The 10,433-nt window shown below is 50.0% G+C and overlaps 1 pseudogene; it reads left to right on the top strand.

The window, feature by feature from the left end:
- The first annotated feature begins 9,253 nt into the window (after nt 1-9,253).
- LOC114690481 lies at nt 9,254-10,063 on the top strand (annotated as a pseudogene).
- The last annotated feature ends 370 nt before the right edge of the window (nt 10,064-10,433 follow it).

Genomic DNA, 10,433 nt, shown 5'->3' with positions numbered 1-10,433 from the left:
AAAGCCAGCTCTAATAAGACCTCAGGAGTACACAAGGCCACCTAGCTTCTCCATTAGAGGGGACCGTTGCAGTGCCCTCGGAGCTGGGGGCTACCCCGGCAACTCTACTGTCCCTGGGTTCCGTGGGGAAGTTGGCTCTTAATGGAGGTTGCTTCCTCAAGGCTGCAAGGCCCAGAGCATGGGAGGGTCGGAGGGAGGGAGGGAGGGAGGGAGAGAGGGAGGGAGGGAGGGGAGTACAAGTGTGGGCAGGAAAGTGTGCACTGTCACTAGCAACACCTGAAGAGTGCAGCTGCAGGGGAAGGCAGGGGAGATCTTGAAAAAAAAAAAAATTAAACTTGAAATCACGACACGATCCAGTAATTCCACTTTTGCTTACAGACCTGAAGGACTGACTCGGGAACTGAGATGACTATCTACACAGCCAGAATCGTAACGGCATTCATTATTCGCCGTGGCGAGAAGGCGGATATCTGCCTAAGCAGAATGAGGTGACATCGGAAGCCGAGAAGGAGAGCAATGTGTACACGTTATTATAGCAAGGATGAACTTGAGGACATCATCTAAGTGACTGGCATGGGACTGCACCTGCCATGTCCCTAGAGAGTCAGCCACAGACAGGATAGGAGGGCCAGGGAGACAGGAAGTAGGAAGTTACCGCTTCGTGAATATGGAGTCTCTGGACAAATGCAGTCTGCAGAGGGAGGGGACAGTCGCATAAGGCCAAGACGAAAGGCCACAACTGTACACAGAAAAATGACAAGACGGTCATTCTTTCCTTGTGCATATTTTATCACAATAATGGCTGGATACTTTTTACTGAGTTAAGTCACAACTGCAGACACAATGACTGTCACCTAATAGTGTGAGTGCCTTCCAAATACAGAAGAAACCTCCAAAGCCAGCCTCTCCGACACCTTTGTTTCTGTAGGTTAAGCAGGGCAGATCCCCTCCTCCGTGGAAGAGTGTCACATCTTCAAGTTGGCTTCCCACCAGCACCAAAGACCACAGGAGGCCACGGGCAGAGGAACCACGGAACAGCACCAATGTCTAAGGAAGCATCCACAGGCACTCAGTACTGGAAGCCTAACGGAGGGAAGAAGCCCACAGTGGTATGACTGGAAATACGTCTACACTTAGGGCAAGGGAATGCTCCATAGATGGCTCCCAGAGCATGCCAGATGAAACTGGAGAGCAGACAAGGTTAGCCCTCCCATTCTTACCTACCCAGGCTTCTCAGTCCAAGTAAAGCAAAGGAAAAGAAACTGATCCCATTAAATGAGGTCAGGGACCCACTTGTCAGGCAAAATAAATGGATGCACAAGATGCTAAAGATTAGCTCCTTCTAAGCTGCTGGGCTGGGTGGGGTCACAGACAGAAGGGGTTTGATCAGTTTCTAGGGTTGCAGAACCACAGCCCCCTTCCACGTTCCCCCAAAACCAGTCACTTCTGTCTAACCACAGACGAAGGCACCTGGCTTCGAGATTTCTATGCAAAAACCTGTAGCAACAAACCAAATAAGGGAGGGGGTGATGATTCACGGTACAGAAAGAATTCTTGGATGGAAACTTGCTACTTCAGCATTCCTGCAGGTTGCAGGATTCCTCTGGGCTTTGGAGCTTTCATAGACTCAAACAGGAATGGTATTGTATAGGACCCCCACCCCCCCACCCCACCCCCCCACCCCTGCCGCCACCGCCACATCACAAACTCAGTCTAGAAAGCCAAGGAGCTTGAGGGATTCTGAACATGGTGTACTTAGCCAGTGGCCTAAGTGAAGGGGAAAAAAATCATGAGGGGGTCAAACCCCCTCCTCTTATTCTATCAGAGTGGGAGTCGGGGCTGCTAGCTGGGTATGGGGGCTCATGCCTGCAATCTTAGCACTCGAGGCCAGCCTGGGCTACACCAGCAAGGACCTGTCCCAGCATCAAAAGAATAATTTGGCACTGGTTCCATGAGGATACTAATGTTGACTAGGATGGTGTGCTCATAACCAGAGGTCACAGTGGTCTGTGTGCACGCCCGTGCACAGTTGCCTAGTTAGGGGCACCTTCCAAGCTTCCAGGGCCTCATACCTGGGAGAAAGACGACTGAAGATCTAATGCATTCCTACAGCCCACAGAAGCACGTCCTTTGTTATCACAGCACAATTGTCTCACTAAGGACGAAAGACACCTGAATTTGAGAGGCCTCCGTAAAAAATGTGTACCAACCAAAGACACAAACAAGTGAGTCCAGAGTAAGTGAAGGGAAGCCACAGAGGCTGCCCGGAGGAGGCAGAGCAGGTGGGCTTCATAGCCAGGAAGCTTCAGCAGGGGAGAGGCTGGATTTGGGTTTCAGCTGGCCAAGAATCAGGAGCCCCCGTCTCTTCAAGCGTCTCCAGTACAATAGCCTGGTGAGCTTATTAGAAAGGCAGGCCGCCAGGCTGCCTCGTGAGCCCCAGACAAATCAAAACGGAACTAAGTCGGGAGAAGAGAGGACATGGCTAAGCAAGTTCTCCAAGCCGACCATTCTCAAGCAAGCCACAATCCGAAGGCAGAGTGTGGAAGGCCAGGGGACAGTCTGAACCGGACCCACGTAGATCCAGGAAGAGCTGTGGCTACTGGGGTGGGGTGAGGGTGGCTCAAGGATGAGTCCCCAAAGAGAGAGACAAAGCAGGTATGGAGAGCCAGGGTCCGTCTCGAGGCTGTTTAGTCACAACACCCCAGCCCCTAACGCTTCCCGAGATGACCCTCACTGGAGTGGGCCGGTAAGGATTAGGAGTGACTACAGACTGGAGATGTCTCAGATTACAAATTAAAGGTTAAAGGCTGGCTCACATCCTTCATCTAAGCACCTGGGAAATGAAGGCAGGAGGATTGTTTCAAGGTCAAGGCCTGCCTAGGCTACAGAGTGAGACCCTAGCTCCAAAAATCAATCCATCAAACACAGCAGGTGTTGGGGAGGTTCAAAGTGCGCATAGAAAAGTCAAGTCTGGGTAGCCAGACCTCAGAAATGTGTTCTTCAGAGGCTGAAGGAACCTCACGCAAACATCATCCGTGTTCTGTGCAGCCAGCCACCCCATGCTGGAAACAGCTGAGTGAGGCTGGAAGCAGGCAGCCCTAATCTACACACATGGTGGGTCCAAGGCTTAGACTCATGGAGTCTCTGTCTGGGTGGTGCAGACCAGTGTGGCAAGCAAACTGGGTGGGTGGGAGGATTTCTGGAGGAAGAGAAAAAGACCTTGGTGTGGCTTCAGCTGGTCAAGAGTCAACGTTCTTCTCATATGCACTCTTGTATGTGAAGGCCTTTGGTCAGTCCTTCACGTTGCCTCCCCTCACCCCCAAACCCCAAAGTCCTTCATGCTGGCTCCCATCACACCAAAAAGAACTCTCTTACGGAAAGACGGAATCCCTTACCCAGAACTCCCTCAATCCATTCACAGGTGGGAACAAGGCTGCCTTTAGCTCTGCCCGGGTGACCAGGAAATGTGGCCACAGCTAGGTTTGCAGCCGGGGACCGGCCACACCTGCCACTCCTGTGTTGTGAGTCACCGCGCAAGCGCTACACCACGTACTTCTCAGCCATGGAGTAGGTTGCTCAGCAGCTCCTCTCACGCACACCGGATGTTATCCATCTCCTGCCTCCAGAAACATGTTGGGACAGATCTGGTAATAACCCAATTTTCACTCATCAACAAGCCTGGTGGAAGTCTGGTGGAGTAAGGGACAGAAAGATGATTCTTCCATTTGGGGCCAGGGCCTCCCAAGAGGTCCTTGGGGAGGGGAGTTCTGATCCTGTTCAGTAGATGTCAGACAAGATGGGTGAGTGGACATGGATCGGAGGTGGAGGGGACCTCTGAATTTCAGGCCTCCTGGGAACAGGCCCACCTGTCTCCTGTGCCCCCTCAGTCTCCATTTTTACAAGATGGCTTTGTGCAACGTAGGATGAGATCCTGGCCCCAAGGGGGAACATCCGTGGGATAACTGAGAGGGATCCGCACAAGGCCTGTGAAGGAGTCAGAAGCCCTGGATCCTCGCTGGCGTCCTAGTGCCTGATGGCTGCACCATGGTGTGTGCCAGATGTTAACAGATGTGGGGAAAGGAGGCAGAAGGGACTGTATTTGCAACTTTCCTACAAATCCAGGTCCATGCTAAATTCAAAAGTTCGTTTGAAATCTTGCTGCCTAGCACGCATGGATCTGGTGCCACCAAAGCAACTGACGTCACAGTTTTCAGGAGAATTTCAACTGTCCTGCCCTGGCTGTGTTGACGGGCTCCTCGGAATAGAGCAAGCCTAGCTTCCACTCAGGTGCCTGTGTCCCCTCCCTGTGCAAGAGAAGGGTGGCGCCCTTTGCCCCCAAGCCCTCTCCGAAATGTCTTCCACTTGAAATGCTCTTCTAACGTCCAACCGGCCGACTTAAAGAGGACAATTTCTAGACACTTCTCAAGGAACATCTTCCCAAATGCAGAGAAAGACTTAGAGGTCCCTCACCAGCACAAGATCATTTTGTGTAAGTTTGGAAATACCTGAGTGTCCAACAGTAGGCTGGATTATCAAGCAAATGGTTGCAGGAGAATATAGTAGTGCTACAGAGTTTTGATGGGGGCGGGGGCACACGAGCAGCAAACAAAGTTATGACTGCTGCAGGTGACAGCAGTGGGAACCGGGTGCAGTTCCCAGCACTGGGGCAACTGGATGGTTTTCTGTCAACTGCAGCTTTCTGTGGCTTCCTGTAATGCAGAGAAGGGGAGAATGGGTGGGGAAGAGGTACGCCGTGGATCCGTGGCCATCTAGAAAGTTTCCAAAGTGCCTGTCCTAGGGTCAGACTGAGGCAGAGAACCGGGCAGGGGAAGGATGGCCACCCCACCGGGGGAACCATCCTTGGGCAGTATGCAAAGGATCTGGATGGAGCCGGAGGCAGCAGGACCCCAACTTCTGCAGGAAGAATCAGGGACTCACAAAATCCCTCTTTCTAAAAACATGTTTTGTTTTTCCTGTGCCACCTAGCCCTCCCTCCCCGAGCAGGTGCTGACTGAGAGCTCAGGACCCCTGGGCACTTACCAAACTCAATCCCTGGCTTTGTAGTTTTCTATGTTGGAGAGAGTTCTGCGTGGGAAATGGGTCACCATATACACTGTCCAAAAGAAAGCCCAAAGACTTCTGACAGGATTGACAGGGGTGGGTGGAGGAGGGGAGAGTGAATCCCATATCTGGGAAAGTGTCACCCGGAAACCACCTCCAGGGAGAAGGTTCTGGAATTAAGGGTGAGAGCCAAAGAGAAAGAAACAGAGGGACCTGGTGTTATTTAGGGTGGGGTAGCTCAGTCATTCATTCAACAAACACCTAGTCTCGGGCTATATGGTGACAGGTACCAACGTCCCCACAACAACGCAATCACAAACGGACAAGGAGGGGAGAAAGCTATTGGGTATAGACGGATTCATTCCGCTTAAAATAATGTCTCAAGACCTAAGCCAAAAGTCCTCATCATGACCCAAACTGCACAAAAAAAAGGCCGAGGGCAGCGGCTGTGCACACTGAACCAAATGTATCCGTCTTTCCATTCAGACAGCATGCTCTCAGGGTGGCTAATATCAACCCTTCAACAGCTCCACAGCAGCCCAATCTTCCAAATAATGCGGTATCCACCAAGCTCCCCCACCGCTACCCAGCCGCCCCCACCCCCACCCCGCGGCGCCCCTGAAACCCGCTGCGTGTAATGGGCCTGGCTCGCAAAGCAAAGGGTCTCGAAGGACCAACCAAGAAAAGGCAAGTGCCAAGAAGGCAGGCGCTTCCTCCGCTAAGTCTCTGTCCCCGCGCGCGCGCGGGGTAACCAAGGGCTTAACCACGCCTGAGGCTGAAGGACGATGACCCAGAACGGCCGCTGCCTACAGAGATTTGAGCTGGTAGGTTCCACCTGAAGGCAAAAGAACTGCTAAAACGACCCCCAAGAGGTCAACTAGAACAAAAATTCCAATCTTGAAACCTCAAAGCAACGCATGGGGAGGAGTAGGCAAATCAAATCCACAACTGCACCGCAGTGAAACTTACCTCCATGTGGGAAAGCAGCTGGGAGGTGGAAAGACAATCCGTGGATGATGGGGACGAGGTCGTGGGTCTTCTAAATCCAGTTGACAAGCACCAAGTAATCCATGTTATGAGATCCGGCGCCCCGACCCCTTTCTCCCCTGTCCATCCAGCGCCCAAAGCCAAAGCGCCGCCAGCGCTCCAGGGACCCGCGTGGGTTGCGGAAAGATCACGCGCCCGGACTCCCGGGCCGCTGCAGCGCGGTCCCCGGGAGCTGACCGGCACCAAGAGCTGCGGGCAAGGGCGACCGAGTACTCTGACCGGCGCATCCTGCCTCCTCGCACAGCTCTGAGCCTTTCTTCTGTGAGCATCGCCAGCGCAAACACACAATCCGCGCTAGGAAAAATCCCTCTGGCGAATCCAGATAGGCCTCGGGTTTGTAGGTCCACGAGGATCGGGTGGCACAGGGAGGACGCTCGCTGGGCAGGAAAGCCCTGGAGGCACCCAGATGCAGTGTCCACACCAAAGCGACGAAAATCGGGGGCGTCCTGCGCCACCACCGCTCTGCACACCGGAGGAACGCTACGCCTTTTTATATGGACGGACTGCGAGGGGCGTGGTCAGGGGGTGGGGCAAAACGATAGATGGGCAGAGTGGTATCCTGGGAGTTGTAGTTCCGTCTTCTTACTCCTTAACACTCATCCAGTGATAGTCAAAGGCTAGGGTTGGCTCACCATGGCTACCTTCCCTCGCAGCCTTTCTCCACAGGCAAGGATTCCATCCTTTTCTAGTTTCGTTTCTATTGCAACTGAGAGGAGAGAGGAGTTTATTTCAGCTTCGGAAGAGGAAGCTGCCTCAGTCTCTGGTGTGATAAAATTCTGTCAAAAGCAACTAACACTAAGCAACCGCTCAATTTTTGACAAAGAAGACAAAAACATACACTGGGAGAAAAAAAGGGTAAGCATATTCAACATACCGTGCTGGCAAAACTGGATTTCTGCCTGCAGAAGGGTGAAATTAGATTTGTATATTTCACCTCGTACAAAAATCAATTCAAATTGATCAAAGACCTTAATTTATAGCCAGAAAAAACACTGAAACTACTAGAAGAAAACATATGGGATACCCTTCAAGATACTGGAGTAAGCAAGATCTTTTTTAATAGAACACTAATAAGATAAGAACTAACCCCAAGTATCAACCAATGAGACCTCATGAAAATAAAAACTTCCCTACAGCAAAGGAATCTGCAGAGTTAATAAATAGCATGCAGAATGAGAGAAAATCTATACCAGCCACACTCCAGACGAGGGACTAATATCCAGAATTTACAAAGAATTGCAGAAATTAAATATCAAAGAGGTAAAACTGCCAATCAACAAATGGCCAAATGAACTGAATAGACAGATGGGGGGGGGGTGAAGAGGGAGAAAGAGGGGGGGGGGGAGGGGAAAGGAAGGAAAGATGAAGGGAGGGTGGAAAGATAGAAAGAGAAACAAATAGACAATAACTGTTTTTTAAAAGAGTTCACTTGTTGAGATACCAGCTCACCCCAGTCAGGATGGCCATTGTCAACAGGTATGACAAGAATGTTGGAGGGGGCAGTGGTGGCACACACATCTAATCCCAGTACTCAGGAGGCAGAAGCAGGTGGATCTCTGAGTTTGAGGCTAACCTGGTCTACAGAGTTCCTGGATAGCCAGGGTTGCACAAAGAAACCCTGTCTCAAAAACAAACAACGAAAGGAAGGAAGGAAGGGAGGGAGGGAGGGAGGGAGGGAGGGAGGGAGGGAGGGAGGGAGGGAGGGTGGGAGGGAGGGAGGGAGGGAGGGAAGAAGGAAGGAAGGAAGGGAAAGGAAGGAAGGGAAAGGGGAGGGGAGGGGAGGGAAAAAGAAATGTTGGAGAGGATGTGAAGAGAGAAAAGCCCCTATTCATTGTTGGTGGGAGGGCAAATGAATACAACCATTGTGGAAATCAGTGTGGAGATTTCTCCGAAAGTTGAAAATAAAGCTGCCATATGATTCAGCTACTTCAATCCTGGGTATATGCCCAGAGAACTCCATATCCTCCATAGAGTTATTTGCATCCCCACATTTATGGCTTTTATTATTGGCTACAGCAAAGAACCAGAATCAATCTAGATGTCAATCAACAGATGAATGGATAATGAAAGCTTGGTAAGTACATAAAATGGAATATTATTTAGCTCTAAGGAAAAATGAAATTAAAATATTGCAGGAAAATGGATGGGCTTAGAATATATAACATTAAGCAAGGTCACACAATCTCAGAAAGAAAAAAAAAATGTAGTCTCCCTCATATGAGGAACCTAGCCAATAATATATGCATATATGTGAAACAAATGTACATGTGGGCACAGTGTAATGCAGTTGGTATTTTTTTACTCTTTGGCTCTTTGGGGGCCTCCACCCAACTCCCGAATAAATACACACACACACACACACACACACACACACACACACAGAGAGAGAGAGAGAGAGAGAGAGAGAGAGAGAGAGAGAGAGAGAGAGAGAGTACTTATTCTTTCTTATGAATCCCCAGCCTTAGCTTTACTTGTTTCTAGCCAACTCTTCTAACTTACACAGTTTACTTTTTGCCTCTGGGATTTTACCTTTCTCTGATTCTGTAAATCTATTCTTTCTTTCTTTTTCCATGCCTGGCTGTCTGGCTGTGTGGCTGTCTGGCTATCTGGCTGTGTGGCTGTGTGGCTGTCTGGCTGTCTGGCTGGCCCCTTCTTTTCTTGCTCCTTGATCTCCCTCTCCCCTTTCTCTTTCTGTTTATTCTCTCTTCCTGCCAGCCCCACCTATCCTTAGTCATGCCTTGCTATTGGCCATTCAGCTCTTTATTAGACCATCAGGTGTTTTAGACAGGCACAGTAACACAGCTTCACAGAGTTAAGCAAATGCAACATAAAAGAATGCAACACGTCTCTGCATTATTAAACAAATGTTCCACAGCATAAACAAATGTAACACATCTTAAAATAATATTGTACAGCCGGGCGGTGGTGGCACACGCCTTTAATCCCAGCACTCAGGAGGCAGACGCAGGCGGATCTCTGTGAGTTCGAGGCCAGCCTGGGCTACAGAGTGAGTTCCAGGAAAGGCGCAAAGCTACACAGAGAAACCCTTTCTCGAAAAACCAAAATAATAATAATAATAATAATAATATTGTACAACCCTATAACATGAAGAAAAGAGAGCAAGAAAGGCTCTCTCCTCCAGCCAAGCAAGATGCCCAAGGGGAAGAAGGCCAGGGGGAAGAAGGTGGCCCCAGCCCCCGCCGTCATGAAGAAACAGGAGGCCAAAAAGGTGGTGAATCCTTTGTTTGAGAAAAGGCCTAAGAACTTCGGCATTGGGCAGGACATTCAGCCCAAAAGAGATCTCACACACTTTGTCAAATGGCCCTCTACATTAGGCTGCAGCGGCAAAGAGCCATCCTCTATAAGCGGCTCAAGGTACCTCCTGCCATTAACCAGTTCACACAGGCCCAGGACGGCAAACAGCTACCCAGCTGCTTAAGCTTGCTCACAAGTACAGGCCAGAGACAAAGCAGGAGAAAAAGCAAAGGCTGTTGGCCCGTGCTGAGAAGAAAGCTGCTGGCAAAGGGGACGTCCCAACTAAGAGACCACCGGTCCTTCGAGCGGGGGTCAGTACAGTCACCACCTTGGTGGAGAAGAAGAAGGCTCAGCTGGTGGTGATTGCCCACGATGTAGACCCCATTGATTTGGTGGTCTTCCTGCCTGGCCTGTGCCGAAAGATGGGGGTCCCCTACTGCATCACCAAGGGAAAGGCCAGGCTGGGGCGGCTGGTCCACAGGAAGACATGCACCACTGTTGCCTTCACACAGGTTAACTCGGAAGACAAGGGTGCTCTGGCTAAGCTGGTGGACGCTATTAGGACCAATTACAATGACAGATATGATGAGATCCGCCGCCACTGGGGAGGCAACGTCCTGGGTCCTAAATCTGTGGCTCGGATTGCAAAGCTGGAAAAGGCAAAGGCCAAAGAACTCGCTACTAAATTGGGTTAAATGTACACTGCTAAATATAATAAATAATATATATAATATATATAAATAAATATATAATAAATATAATTACAAACTTATCTTCCAAAAGAGAGAGAGAGAGAGAGAGAGAGAGAGAGAGAGAGAGAGAGAGAGCAAGCAAGAAAGGCCAAATATAAAGGGATGAGGAAGGCCCAAGCACAGGTAATGGCCACAGTTATGAAAGAGGATATGAAACTAATTGCTTTCCGAGTTTTAACGCTGTCATAGATTTTTCATTTTGGGTGAACAGTAAGTGCATAAAAATATGTTGGAGCATGGCAGTGTAAACTCCACTGTGAGTCTCCATGATTCAGAATGCCTGTCCTAACTGTTGAGATATCTACTGAGCTGTATAGA

This window comes from Peromyscus leucopus, chromosome 8b, assembly GCF_004664715.2.
Source record: "Peromyscus leucopus breed LL Stock chromosome 8b, UCI_PerLeu_2.1, whole genome shotgun sequence".
NCBI classification, from domain to species: Eukaryota; Metazoa; Chordata; class Mammalia; order Rodentia; family Cricetidae; genus Peromyscus; species Peromyscus leucopus.
Note: the sequence above shows the minus strand (reverse complement) of the source record. Positions and strands in the feature narration are given on the sequence as shown.